Genomic DNA, 14,359 nt, shown 5'->3' with positions numbered 1-14,359 from the left:
CTCTCAGCCCAAGGGGAGCTTGAACACCTAGGATAAAGTGGTCAACAAGTTCTTCCCTCCTCAGAGACTGACTAAAATAAGGACAGATGTTCAGACCTTTAGGCAGGGAGAAAGTGAGTCCCTCTATGATTCCTGGGAGAGATACAAGCTGATGCTCAGGAAGTGTCCTCCTGACATGTTCTCAGAGTGGATCAAGGTACATATTTTCTATGAAGGACTTTCTGAGATGGCCAAGATGTCTCTGGACAATTTTGCAGGTAGTTCTTTGCACATGAAGAGGACGCCTGAAGAGGCACTGAGCTTATTGAGATGGTTGCTAATAACCAATATTTATACTCATCTGAGAGGACTTCAATAAAGAAAGGAGTTACAGAAGTGGATGTTGTAGATGCAATTCTTGCTCAGAAGAAACTCCTATCTCAACAGATGAGTCTTATCACTCAATAATTGAGTAGGATGCTGAGCTCAGTTGCTGAAGTTCATACTGCTCCTCCAAATGTTTCCTATGATGCTCCACTGGTGCACGAAATTGTGATTCACACTTTTCACAATTCCGCACAACTAACCAGCAAGTGCACTGGGTCATCCAAGTAATACCTTACGTGAGTAAGGGTTGATCCCACGGAGATTGTTGGCTTGAAGCAATCTATGGTTACCTTGTAAATCTTAGTTAGGAGATTAATTATAATTATCAGTTTGAATTGCGAAAAATAAAAGAGCGTGAAAAAAATACTTGTTATGCAGTAATGGAGAATTTGTTGGAGTTTTGGAGATGCTTTGTCTTCTGAATCTTTGCTTTCACCCTATCTTCTTCTTCACGCATGCAAGGTTCCTCCTATGGCAAGCTGTGTGTTGGTGGATCACCGTTGTCAATTGCTACCATCCGTCCCCTCAGTGAAAATGGTCCAGGTGCGCTATCACCGCACGGCTAATCATCTGTCGGTTCTCACTCATGCTGGAATAGGATCCATTGATCCTTTTGCGTCTGTCACTACGCCCAACCCTTGTGTGTTTGAAGCTCGTCACAGTCATTCAATCTCTGAATCCTACTCGAAATACCACAGACAAGGTTTAGACTTTCCGGATTCTCAAGAATGCTGCCAATGGATTCTAGCTTCTACCACGAAGATTCTGATTAAGGAATCCAAGAGATACTCATTCAATCGAAGGTAGAACGGGAGTGGTTGTTAGGCACGCGTTCATAGATTGAGAATGGTGATGAGTGTCACGGATCATCACATTCATCATATTGAAGTGCGAATGAACATCTTAGATAGAAACAAGCGTGTTGAATAGAAAACAGAAATAATTGCATTAATTCATCGAGACACAGCAGAGCTCCTCACCCCCAACAATGGAGTTTAGAGATTCATGCCGTCAAAGAGTACAAAGTTCAGATCTAAATTGTCATGAGGTACAAAATAAATCTCTAAAAGTTGTTTAAATACTAAACTAGTAACCTAGGTTTACAGAAAATGAGTAAACTAAGATAGATAGTGCAGAAATCCACTTCTGGGGCCCACTTGGTGTGTGCTGGGGCTGAGACTTGAGCTTCACACATGCCTAGGCTGTTTCTAGAGTTAAACGCCAGGTTGTAACCTGTTTCTGGCATTTAACTCCAACTTGTAACCTGTTTCTGGCGTTTAACGCCAGAATGCAACATGAAACTGGCGTTGAACGCCAGTTTACATCATTTATCCTTGAGCAAATGATGGACTATTATATATTGCTGGAAAGCCCTGGATGTCTACTTTCCAACGCTATTGAGAGCACGCCATTGGGACTCATGTAGCTCCAGAAAATCCATTTCGAGTACAGGAGGTCAGAATCCAACAGCATCTGCAGTCATTTTTCAACCTGAATCAGATTTTTGCTCAGCTCCCTCAATTTTAGCCAGAAATTACCTGAAATCCCAGAAAAACACACAAACTCATAGTAAAGTCCAGAAATGTGATTTTTATTTAAAAACTACTAAAAATATAATAAAAAGTGACTAAAACATATTAAAAACTACCTAAAAACAATGCCAAAAAGCGTATAAATTATCCGCTCATCATCCTCATTCTCAGATCTTTAACTAGGGATGGACGAATGATGAGTGCATATTTTTTGATATATTTTTGACTCAATTTTGATGGATTTCATCACATAAACCTATACTTAAGCACCAAAATAGCATACTTTTGTGTTATCTCCCTAAAATGAACTTAAATGTGAAAACATGCATTTTTGTGTTTAAATTGAGTAATTTAAATTCCACTTTTATGCCATCGATGCCGTGATATGTTTTGTGAGTAATTTCAGGTCATTTTGGCAAGATTGGCTAGGCAAAAGTGGAAGAAAGCATGTACAAGGGAAAACACTTGAAGAAAACAAGGAAAAGCACACACAGACAAGTGTGCGTGCGTACGCACAAGAGGAAATTTGCATGTGTGCGTACGCACAGAAGAACATTCAGCCAAGTGTACGTACACACACATCTGTGCGTACGCACAGGACCCTGCACATGATTTCATTAATGAAACATGTGTTGCGCGATTTCTGAAGGCTTTTGGCCCATTTTGGAAGGCTTGAAGGCTGAATTTGGATGCTATATCAAGGGGAATTCAACACATGTGAAGGGAGCTCACTTAGATAGTTTTAATTTATAGTATTGGGGGTAGAAATAGATAGATAGAAAATTCTCTCCTATGGTTTTTACTTCAATTTTCATGTAGCGTTTTATAGCAAGTTTGATTTTGGATAATGCTTCTTTAATTGTAAGTACTCTCAATTTCCTCTTTAATTATAGCACTTTAACTTTCATTACCTTTTGGTTCAAGTTACTTTGTTCATATTTGCAATTTTGAGTTTCTTGAAGTTTTGATTGATGAATTTAATGCTTTATGCTCTCTTTATGTTTGATTGCTTGTTTATATTTGATTTTGTGAATAGTTGGTTATAGTTTTCCATTTTCCCTTGTAATTTCTTATATTTTACTTTTATGCACACAAGGTGTTTGTGAAAATTCCAATTATGAGTTTTGAGTAGATTTTCACACCTTGACTTGGGATTTGAGTTCCTAGGATACTAGAGTCATAATGTCTGACATTTAGTGGTAATTCTTGGGGAGTTAGTTGACTCTTGTTTCCATTAAAGCTAGCCTTTTATCAACTAGTTTGGTAAGTTAGTTAGGACTTATGGATTAAGGTCAATTATGCTTGCTTGACTTACTCCTCCATGTTTGGGGTTAACTAAGCGAGATTGACACATGATAATTACCATAGTTGTGGTTATAGCAATGATAGGATTCCTTAGATCCCCCTATTCCCAAGTCAAGGCTTTTTATTGCTTTTATAGCATCCTTCACAAGTTTTGATCTCAACTTCTCTTTACTTGCATTAAATCCAATTTTGATCATCTCTTAGTTCTTTTATTGCTTAGTTCTTTTAATCCTTAGTTCTTTGATTCAAAATCACTTTTTGCCTTCACAACCAAAAGCGTAGCACTTTCGATTACATTCCTAGGGAGAATGACCCGAGGTTTCATTACTCTCAGTTATATGTTTTGATTTGAATTTAATATTTGATTAAGAGAATTCATTGTCAGTTTGGACTATGCTACTAACAAGTTGATTCTTGATTCTAAATCGACGATAAATATCTCCTTGTCAAATTTGGCACCGTTGCTGGGGATGCAATCGGTGCTATGATTTTGGTTGTTGTAAATATGTAAATAGTGTGAATAGATACTTTTTGGTTGTGTGTTTGCTTTTGTTGGTAATTAGGATTTTGTTTGTTTTGTTAATTGATGTCTTTAGTTTTTATTTCCTATTTCCTCTATGAGTTATCACCCTCTTGGTTTGGAGTTTGGTTGTGCTTATTTTGTAGGGCTTGATAACCTCACTTTTGGATTGCATCACGGGATTGCAGCATCAATTTTGGAAGGAGCCACCTCCTCTATATTACAATGAGGCATACCCTTCCCAATGCACATACCCAACCTAAGGATATGGTGGATTTCACTTTGATTATGCACCTTCACCACCATATGCCTATGACCCATATCCCCAACATAACCCTCAATCACCACATTTTCAAATACCACACCACCACCACCATACACCTTCTTACATACCACCTCTAAACACTTACCATGAGTCACCTCCCACATATACAACCTTTTCTCGCAAATTATGAATCCCAATTTTCACCCCAATGTGAAACTTCCCCACCCTTGGCCCAAAAACCACAAGATCTTCAAGCCTTTCTCCAAGAGCATGAAGGATTCCGAAGGACACAAGGGCAATTTGTGGCAACCATAGCCGAAGCGGTGAACCGCTTAGTCCTCTTATGCTCATCTGATCAAGACACTTCTCTTGAAGAATGTGAAGGATCAACTAAAGAATAGAGTGAAGAGGAGAACGTAAAGCCACAAGGGAAAGAAGAAGAGATAGAGCATGAATTGGAACAAGAGGGAGAAAGTGGAGTATTTGAACCGAAGGAGAAAAAGGGAAAATTGAGGGAGATTGATCAAGATGAAAATTCCATCATTAATGATTTTTTGTCCTCCTTGGTCAATCCCCTTAATGATCCTAATGAGCCTTTTCGCATTGAGTTTGAGAGAAACATGGAGGTAGACTTCTCACAACCTCCTTGTTATGACTTGAGTGATGGGGAAGAGGAAGTTGGTGAGGTAGGAGTTGACAACCAAGAGCATATTCAGTGGGTGGCAATTTCACCTATGAACTTTATTGGCCCCCATTAATATGCTATTTTGGAGACGGATTACCAACTCAAGGTCCTTCTTGGGTTGGTACATGGTGGAGGAAGGGGTATTGGTTGCCAAGAGAATCCAAGGCCCTTCAAGAAAAACAATTCAAGAATTGGAGTTCAAGAATGGTGTGAAGCATAATTGGGTGATTTTTGAAAAATGTTGGGTTGTTACAAGGGTCAATTAGGAGCTTATCCATCCGGCTTGAAGCATAAAAATCAACAAGAAGGTAAGCGGATGCCTAGAATACGGGATCCTGGAGGAGAGTCAAAGACCAAGCCACCCTAGCTAGAGTCTCCTCAATAAGTCCAACTTAAGGACTATAAACCAAAGTGCTAGGTGGGAGACACCCCACCATGGTAACATCTTTCTTACCCTTTCTCTTTGTTTATAGTCCTAGTTTATTGCATGTTTTCTTGTCTTAGTTAGCTTAGGATTAGTTCAATTTTGAGTTTAGATAGGTTGATTTTGGTATGGATCATGATTTTGTGATGTTTTGAATGTTTAGGGTTGAGATTTTGATTGTACTAAAGCTTGGTACTTTAGTTTTTGAAAGAAAAAATTTTTGAAATAGGGCATCTGTGCGTACGCACGTTGCTATGCGTACACACAACTGTGTGTTTCACGACCTGTGCGAGCGCACAAGCCTGTTCACCCGCACACTCTTTGTATTGCCTTCTGTTCGCAGCGCCAGCACGGTCTGTGCGTGGGCGCTTGGTGCGCGGAAATTGTGATTACACTTTGATTATGTAAAATTCATCGCTCTTTCTTTCCCTGGTAATGGCGCCAAAAACATGATGCCAATACCATGGTTCACAACTTCGCACAACTAACCAGCAAGTGCACTGGGTCGTCCAAGTAATACCTTAGCCAGTTTGGGCGTTCAACTCTGGTTTTGGATCCTTTTCTGGCGCTGGACGCCAGATTTTGGCAGAGAGCTGGCGTTGAACACCAGTTTGCGTCGTCTAAACTTGGCTAAAGTATAAACTATTACACATTTCTGGAAATCCCTGGATGTCTACTTTCCAACGCAATTGGAAGCGCGCCATTTTGAGTTCTGTAGCTCCAGAAAATGCACTTTGAGTGCAGGGAGGTCAGAATCCAACAGCATCAGCAATCCTTCTTCAACCTCTGAATCTGATTTTTGCTCAAGTCCCTCAATTTTAGTCAGAAAATACCTGAAATTACAGAAAAACACACAAACTCATAGTAAAGTCCAGAAATGTGAATTTAACATAAAAACTAGTGAAAACATCCCTAAAAGTAACTAGATCCTACTAAAAACATACTAAAAACAATGTCAAAAAGCGTATAAATTATCCGCTCATCACAACACCAAACTTAAATTGTTGCTTGTCCTCAAGCAACTGAAAATCAAATAGGATAAAAAGAAGAGAATATACTATAAATTCCAAACTATCAATGAAACATAGCTTCAATCAGATGAGCGGGACTTGTAGCTTTTTGCCTCTTGAATAGTTTTGGCATCTCACTTTATCCATTGAAATTCAGAATGATTGGCATCTATAGGAACTCAGAGTTCAGATAGTGTTATTGATTCTCCTAGTTCAGTATGATGATTCTTGAACACAGCTATTTTATGAGTCTTGGCCGTGGCCCTAAGCACTTTGTTTTCCAATACTACCACCGGATACATAAATGCCACAGACGCATAATTGGGTGAACCTTTTCAGATTGTGACTCAGCTTTGCTAAAGTCCCCAATTAGAGGTGTCCAGGGTTCTTAAGCACACTCTTTTTTTTTGCTTTGGACCTTGACTTTAACCGCTCAGTCTCAAGTTTTTTTTGTTCTTTTGAATTAAAACATTTTTCATTTAAGAGAGGTGATGGATTCATAGGACATTTATAACTTTAAGACAAAGTTACTAACTACTAATGATCATGTAATGAAGACACAAACATAGATAAACACATAACATAGAAAACGAAAACAGAAGAAATAAGAACAAGGAATGAATCCACCTTAGTGATGGTGGCGTTTCCTTCTTGAGGAACCAATGATGTCCTTAAGCTCTTCTGTGTCTCTTCCTTGTCTTTGTTGCTCCTCCCTCATTGCTTTTTGATCTTCTCTAATTTCATGAAGCATGATGGAGTGCTCTTGATGTTCCACCCTTAGTTGTCCCATATTGGAACTCAATTCTCCTAGGGAGGTGTTGATTTGCTCCCAATAGTTTTGTGGGGGAAAGTGCATTTGAGGCATCTCCGGGATCTCATGGTGATGAGCTTCATACGCCTCTTGAGCTCCATGAATGGGCTCTCTTGCTTGCTCCATCTTTTTCTTAGTGATGGGCTTGTCCTCTTTAATGAGGAAATCTCCCTCTATGTCAATCCCAGCCGAATTGCATAGGTGGCAAATGAGGTGAGGAAAGGCTAACCTTGCCATAGTGGAGGACTTGTTAGCCACCTTGTAGAGTTCTTGAGGTATAATCTCATGAACTTCCACCTCTTCTCCAATCATGATGCTATGGATCATGATGGCCCGGTCTATAGTAACTTCAGACCGGTTGCTAGTGGGAATGATTGAGCATTGAATGAACTCCAACCATCCTCTAGCTACAGGGTTGAGGTCCAATCTTCTTAGTTGAACTGGCTTGCCTTTGGAGTCAATCTTCCATTGAGCTCCTTCTACACATATGTCCATAAGGACTTGGTCCAACCTTTGATCAAAGTTGACTCTCCTTGTGTAGGGGCGTGCGTTCTCTTCCATGTTTGGCAAGTTGAACGCTAACCTCACATTCTCCGGACTAAAATCTAAGTATCTCCCCCGAACCATTGTAACATAGTTCTTTGGATCCGGGTTCTTACTTTGATCATGGTTCTTGGTGATCCATGCATTGGCATAGAACTCTTGAACCATTAGGATGCCGACTTGTTGGATGGGATTTGTTAGAACTTCCCAACCTCTTCTTTGAATTTCATGTCGGATCTCCGGATACTCATTTCTTTTGAGTTTGAAAGGGACCTCGGGGATCACCTTCTTCTTGGCCACAACATCATGGAAGTGGTCTTGATGGGCTTTGGAGATGAACCTTTCCATCTCCCATGACTCGGATGTGGAAGCTTTTGTCTTCCCTTTTCCCTTCTTAGAGGATTCTCCGGTCTTAGGTGCCATCAATGGTAATGGAAAAACAAAAAGCTTATGCTTTTACCACACCAAACTTAGAATTTTGCTCGCCCTCGAGCAATAAAAGAGAGAATAAATGAAGAAGAAGAAGAAATGGAGGAGAGGGAGAGTAGGAAGTGTTTCGGCCAAGAAGGGTGTAGAGGGTGTGTTGTGTGAATTTGATGAAGAATGGAGGGCTTTATATAGGGGAAGGAGGGGGGTTAAGGTTCGGCCATATGGGTGGGTTTGGGTGGGAAATTGGTTTTGAATTTTGAAGGTAGGTGGAGTTTATGAGGTAGGTTTATGGGGAAGAGTGGGTGGATGTGAGTGGTGAAGGTTTAATGGGGAAGAGAGATGGAGGTGATAGGTGAAGGGTTTTGGAGAAGAGTGTTTATGGGATTATGTGAAAGAAGGGTGAGAAGAAGTGAGTGGAGGTAGGTGGGGATCCTGTGGGGTCCACAGATCCTGAGATGATCCTGTGGGGTCCACAGTTCCTGAGATGATCTGAGCCAATATGGCATTCAGAGTATCAATCTCAAGAACTCCCTTCTTCATAGGCGTCCCATTACTCACAGGATTCCTCTCGGAAGTGTACATGAACTGGTTATTAGCAACCATGTCAATGAGTTCTTGAGCTTCTGCAGGCATTTTCTTTAGGTGAATGGATCCACCTGCAGAAGTGTCCAGTGACATCTTTGATAGCTCAGATAAACCATCATATAATATATCCAGGATGGTCCATTCTGAAAGCATGTCAGAAGGACACTTTTTGGTCAGCTGTTTGTATCTTTCCCAAGCTTCATAAAGGGATTCACCATCTTTTTGTTTGAAGGTTTGAACATCCACTCTAAGCTTGCTCAGCTTTTGAGGAGGAAAGAACTTGGCTAAGAAAGCCGTGACCAGCTTATCCCAAGAGTTCAGGCTATCTTTAGGTTGAGAGTCCAACCATATTCTTGCTCTGTCTCTTACAGGAAATGGGAAAAGTATGAGCCTGTAGACTTCAGGATCTACTCCATTAGTCTTAACAGTATCACAGATCTGCAAGAATTCAGTTAAGAACTGAAAAGGATCTTCAGATGGAAGTCCATGAAACTTGCAGTTCTGCTGCATCAGAGAAACTAATTGAGGTTTCAGCTCAAAGTTGTTTGCTCCAATGGCAGGAATGGAGATGCTTCTTCCATGTAAATTGGAATTAGGTGCAGTAAAGTCACCAAGCATTCTCCTTGCATTGTTGTTGGGTTCGGCTGCCATCTCCTTCACTTGTTCGAAATTTTCAATCAAGTTATCTCTAGATTGTTGTAATTTAGCTTCTCTTAGTTTCCTCTTCAGAGTCCTTTCTGGTTCTGGATCAGCTTCAACAAGAATGCCTTTTTCTCTGTCCCTTCTCATAAGAAAGAGAAGAGAAAAAGAAAAGAAGAGGAATCCTCTATGTCACAGTAAAGAGGTTCCTTATTGTTAGTAGAAGAAAAGAAGAGAAAAATCTGAACTCAGAAAGAGAGAGAGAGGGTTCGGATTTTTGGTGGGTGAGGGAGAGATGTTAGTAGATGAATAAATAAATAGAATAAGATGAGAGAGGGAAAGAATTTTTGAAAATTATTTTTGAAAAAGAGTTAGTGATTTTCGAAAATAGTTTTTGAAAAAGGTTAGTAGTTTTTTTTTTTAAAATCAAAGATTAAAATAATTAAATAAAAAAAAGAAATTTTGAAAAAGGGGAGAGATATTTTCAAAAATTAGAGACAATAGTAAAAAGTCCTATTTATACTAGACTAGCTACTAGGGTTTACAAAAGTAAGTAATTGATGCATAAATCCACTTCCGGGGCCCACTTGGTGTGTGCTTGGGCTGAGCTTGAGTGTTGCACGTGTAGAGATCCTTCTTGGAGTTGAACGCCAGCTTTTGTGCTAGTTTGGGCGTTCAACTCTGGTTTTGGATCCTTTTCTGGCGCTGGACGCCAGATTTGGGCAGAGAGCTGGCGTTGAACGCCAGTTTGCGTCCTCTAAACTTGGACAAAGTATAGACTATTATATATTGCTGGAAAGCCCTGGATGTCTACCTTCCAACGCAATTGGAAACGCGCCATTTTGAGTTCTGTAGCTCCAGAAAATCTACTTTGAGTGCAGGGAGGTCAGAATCCAACAGCATCAGCAATCCTTCTTCAACCTCTGAATCTGATTTTTGCTCAAGTCCCTCAATTTCAGTTAGAAAATACCTGAAATCACAGAAAAACACACAAACTCATAGTAAAGTCCATAAATGTGAATTTAACATAAAAACTAGTGAAAACATCCCTAAAAGTAACTAGATCCTACTAAAAACATACTAAAAACAATGTCAAAAAGCATATAAATTATCCGCTCATCAGCGCTCCCCTATTTTCCTTGGTCTATGCGTGTGCACCATCTTGTGCGTATGCACGCATGTTCCTTATCGCGCTCTCTGTGCGGCCGCACAGGGTTGTGCGTCCGCATGCCAACTTGCAACCACTCTGGTGGGAGCGTTGGCACAGCTTGTGCGCATGAACCTGATGCATGGAAACTTGTCTCTCAACAAATTTCCCTCGGTAAGTATACCGAATTGTCGTCAAGTAAAAACTCACAATAGAGTGAGTTCGAATCTCACAGGGATTGATTGGTCAAGCAACTTTAATTGAAGGAATGTTCTAGTTGAGCTAAGCAGAATTTGATTGGAGAATTGCAGGAAATTAAATGGCGGGAAAGTTAATGGCAGAAAATGTAATTGCTGGAAATAAAGAACTGAATGTAAATGACGGAAAGTAAATTGCAGAATCTTAAATGGGGAATGGGGAAGATGAACATAAAAGTAAATGGCAGAAAGTAAAGAGAATGGGTAAGATCAGAAATGGGGGATTCATTGGGCTCAGGAGATGTTGTATTCTCCGGATCATGTTCATTCTCATCTCTTCCTCAATCAATGCATTCATTGATCTCCTTGGCAATCTTAAGTGATTGGATTTCAATTCCTTGGCAACCCATTCTCTCAAGTCTTGATCAATAGCCAATTCCTTGGTCTAATTGCTCATGAGAAGAGATGAAGTATGGTCACTGATTATACCACATGTATTCCCAAATCAAAGTATTGGTAGGATTATATGTCACCGTATCCATCCAAACCCCAATTTGGTCCAACATGAGAAAGTATTTCTAGCATGATCTCTTCATTCCTCTTCCAAGGTCCGAAGAGATCCAAGTATGAATAGCTTCTTTTCCAAGATAACTACCCAATAGGATGAAGATTAAAAGCTTTCTAGTAAAATCAAGAGAAAAGAAAGAAGAAGAATAATGAAAAGTATTATTGATCCATCAAATTACAACAGAGCTCCCTAACACAATGAAAGGGGTTTAGTTGTTCATGGCTCTGTGAATGGAAAGCGTAAGTGTAAAGTACATTATGAAAACTAAAACTAGAAGTTGGAGAGAAAGTAAAATATACAGAGTGTAGTTCTCCGAAAATGCCAAAAGCTCCTTTACTAGTTCAAAACTACTCCTATATATACTACTCTTCTGATCTTCTAGTTGGCTCTTCAAGTCTTGGATATGGGCCTTTGGATCTTTTAGTTGAAGCAGTTGCAGTCTTCAGTAGGCTCAACTTTGCTTGCAGAGAAAGTGTGAGTTAGGCATAGACGTTAGTTAGGACATTAGTGGTGTTAACGTTAAGTGAAAATGTGGGTTCGAGAACGTTAGTGACGATCACCTTTTTCACTAACGTTCCTAACCCAAGATGGTCCACGTTAACTTCAACGTTAGTGGCACTAACGTGACCACTAACGTTGCCTCTTGATCGTTCGCAAACGTTATTGGCATTCACCTTTTCCAATAATATTTGCTTGTTGCCCTTCCTCCCTACGTTAGAGTCCACGTTAGTGTAGCTAACGTGACTCCTAACGTGGGCATGCCTCAGCCTCGAGAGCGTTAGTGACACTTACCTTTGTCACTAACGCTCCAAACGCCCCTCCTCACGTTAGTGCCTCACGTTAATTGTATTAACGTGGCCATTAACACCCAAGATGGTCCACGTTAACTTCAACGTTAGTGGCACTAACGTGACCACTAACGTTGCCTCTTGATCGTTCGCAAACGTTATTGGCATTCACCTTTTCCAATAATATTTGCTTGTTGCCCTTCCTCCCTACGTTAGAGTCCATGTTAGTGTAGCTAACGTGGGCATGCCTCAGCTTCGAGAGCGTTAGTGACACTTACCTTTGTCACTAACGCTCCAAACGCCCCTTCTTACGTTAGTGCCTCACGTTAATTGTATTAACGTGGCCACTAACGTGGTGGTGATTGCCATCTCCAACGTTAGTGACAAAGGTGAGTGTCACTAACGTTGGCTCATCATTTCTTTCCTCCACGTTAGCTTCCACGTTAATGTAACTAACGTGGCAACTAACGTGGGTAATGGTGGCTTGGTCCAACATTACTGACAAAGGTGAGTGTCACTAACGTTGGCACTTCTTTGTTCCTTCCACGTTAGAGTTCACGTTAATGTAATTAACGTGACTCTTAAAGTGGCTAAGTGTGCCCATTTTTCCAACGTTAGTGGTATTCACTTTTACCACTAACGTTGGAGCTTTACTTCTCCTCCACGTTAGCTTCCACGTTAATGTAGTTAACGTGGCAACTAACGTGGGCTATGATGGTTCACGAAGGTGTTATTGGCGATCACTTTTCTCATTAACGTTGCAAGTTAGCTCCCATTCCATGTTAATGGTCACGTTAGTTAGACTAACGTGGCTATTAACGTGGCATCTTCCTTGCTTCCTTTGTCCTGAAATCAAGCAAGTAAAGTGCATCAAAGCTAGGTTCTAACTCATGAGATCATGCATCATCTATTTTATCACTCAATTCATGCATAATTCTCATAAAATCATATAAAATTCACAATGTTTGCTTGAATCATGATGTAAGTGATTATCTACCCAAAACTTGCTTATTAACTAAGAAAATGCATGAAACTATCCTAAAACAGTAAAGAAAAGGTCAGCGAAACTGGCCAAAATGCCCTGGCATCAAAAACCCTGCCCCTTTTCACTCTTGTGCGTGCGCACGGACCTGTGTGTGCACGCACACATGATCCTTCTTGAAAAAAAAAGAGTCTTTTGTGCGCCCGCACAAGCTTGTGCGTGCGCACACTTCTATATTCCTCTTTTGCCAGGAGCACTCGCATAGATTGTGCGCTCGCACACCTTCCCTGTTCCACCTTATGTGCGTATGCACACATACCTGTGCGTACGCACGCCTCTGTTTTCTCTCACTTTACTTCTTTTCTTCTCTTCTCTCAACTTCTTTTCTTCTTTTCCCTTCCATCCCTCCCCTACCTTGCTTTTTCCATGTTTTTCTACTTGTTTTACTTAGTTTTCTTCGCATTTCATTTTTCATCTTAGTAATTAAATAAGTTGCAAGTGTTTGCCTGTTGTTTGATTGGGTTGTTTCTTGATTGAATTTCATCAATGCACTTATACTTTGCCTTAAATTACTATCACCTAATTGGATTTGCACGCTTACATTTGGTGGCATATTAGGTGAAACTTTTATAAGTGCACATGGAATTTAGTGAATTGAATTGAATTGCTTGTTCACCATGGATTTTAAGTCGATATAATCACATCACAAGGTCCTTGTTTCTTGTTAATGCTTTGCATTTGTTTGAGTTTACTTAACTTGATTCTAGCAAGACTTGTCACCTTTTTGTAACAAACACCTTAACCATGTGATTATTTGATTTTTCCTAAGGATGAATAAGTATTTTTCTTTTCATCATTGCATTGGTTATTGCTTGTTGTGCTATTTTACTAATTTTGCTCTTTCACTTGCACAACTTCAATATCCAAGAATTCCTACATTCAATTCACTCTTGTTGTAGTTGCCTAAGTTTGCATGTGCTTAATTGATGCTCATCTCTTAGTTGCATCTTAGGCCATTTAATTGAGGAACCCATGCTTACTTTTTGATTGTGTGAAGGCCAGTTTAACCGGTCATTATGTGTATTCTAACCGCGCGCATAATTGGAATACACACATGGCTCATTATTTTCATCATACCACACCACTATGCAAATTTCCTCAATTAGATGCTCATTTGCTCTCTCCTTTACCTTTTTGTACTACTTGCCCTATGAGTTCTAATGATACTTTATTCATTCTTTTCGAGGATGAGCCATGAAGGCAAGGAGCCGGGAGAGGAGAAGGACACCGTGGATAAAGATGCCAAAAATGCATGGGACTTGACAGTTTCCACACAACCCAAGGCCCCGCAACCGCCAACCGAAGGTGGAGGAACTTAGAGACATTCTCCCCGGATCGTGTTCGTGCACGGAGGACCGTGCAACGCTTAAGAGTGGGGGAGGATTCGTCATTTTGGGGCGTAAACTTACTTTTCCGAACCCTTTGCACTTTATTTTTTGCTTCTTTTTATTATGTCTCTTGTAGATATTTAGAGTGCCTTTGACTGCTGCATTACATTTTTCT

The sequence above is a fragment of the Arachis ipaensis genome, chromosome B01, assembly GCF_000816755.2.
Source record: "Arachis ipaensis cultivar K30076 chromosome B01, Araip1.1, whole genome shotgun sequence".
In the NCBI taxonomy this organism is placed as follows: Eukaryota; Viridiplantae; Streptophyta; class Magnoliopsida; order Fabales; family Fabaceae; genus Arachis; species Arachis ipaensis.
The sequence above is the reverse complement of the archived record's forward strand: the minus strand, read 5'-3'. Positions refer to the sequence as shown.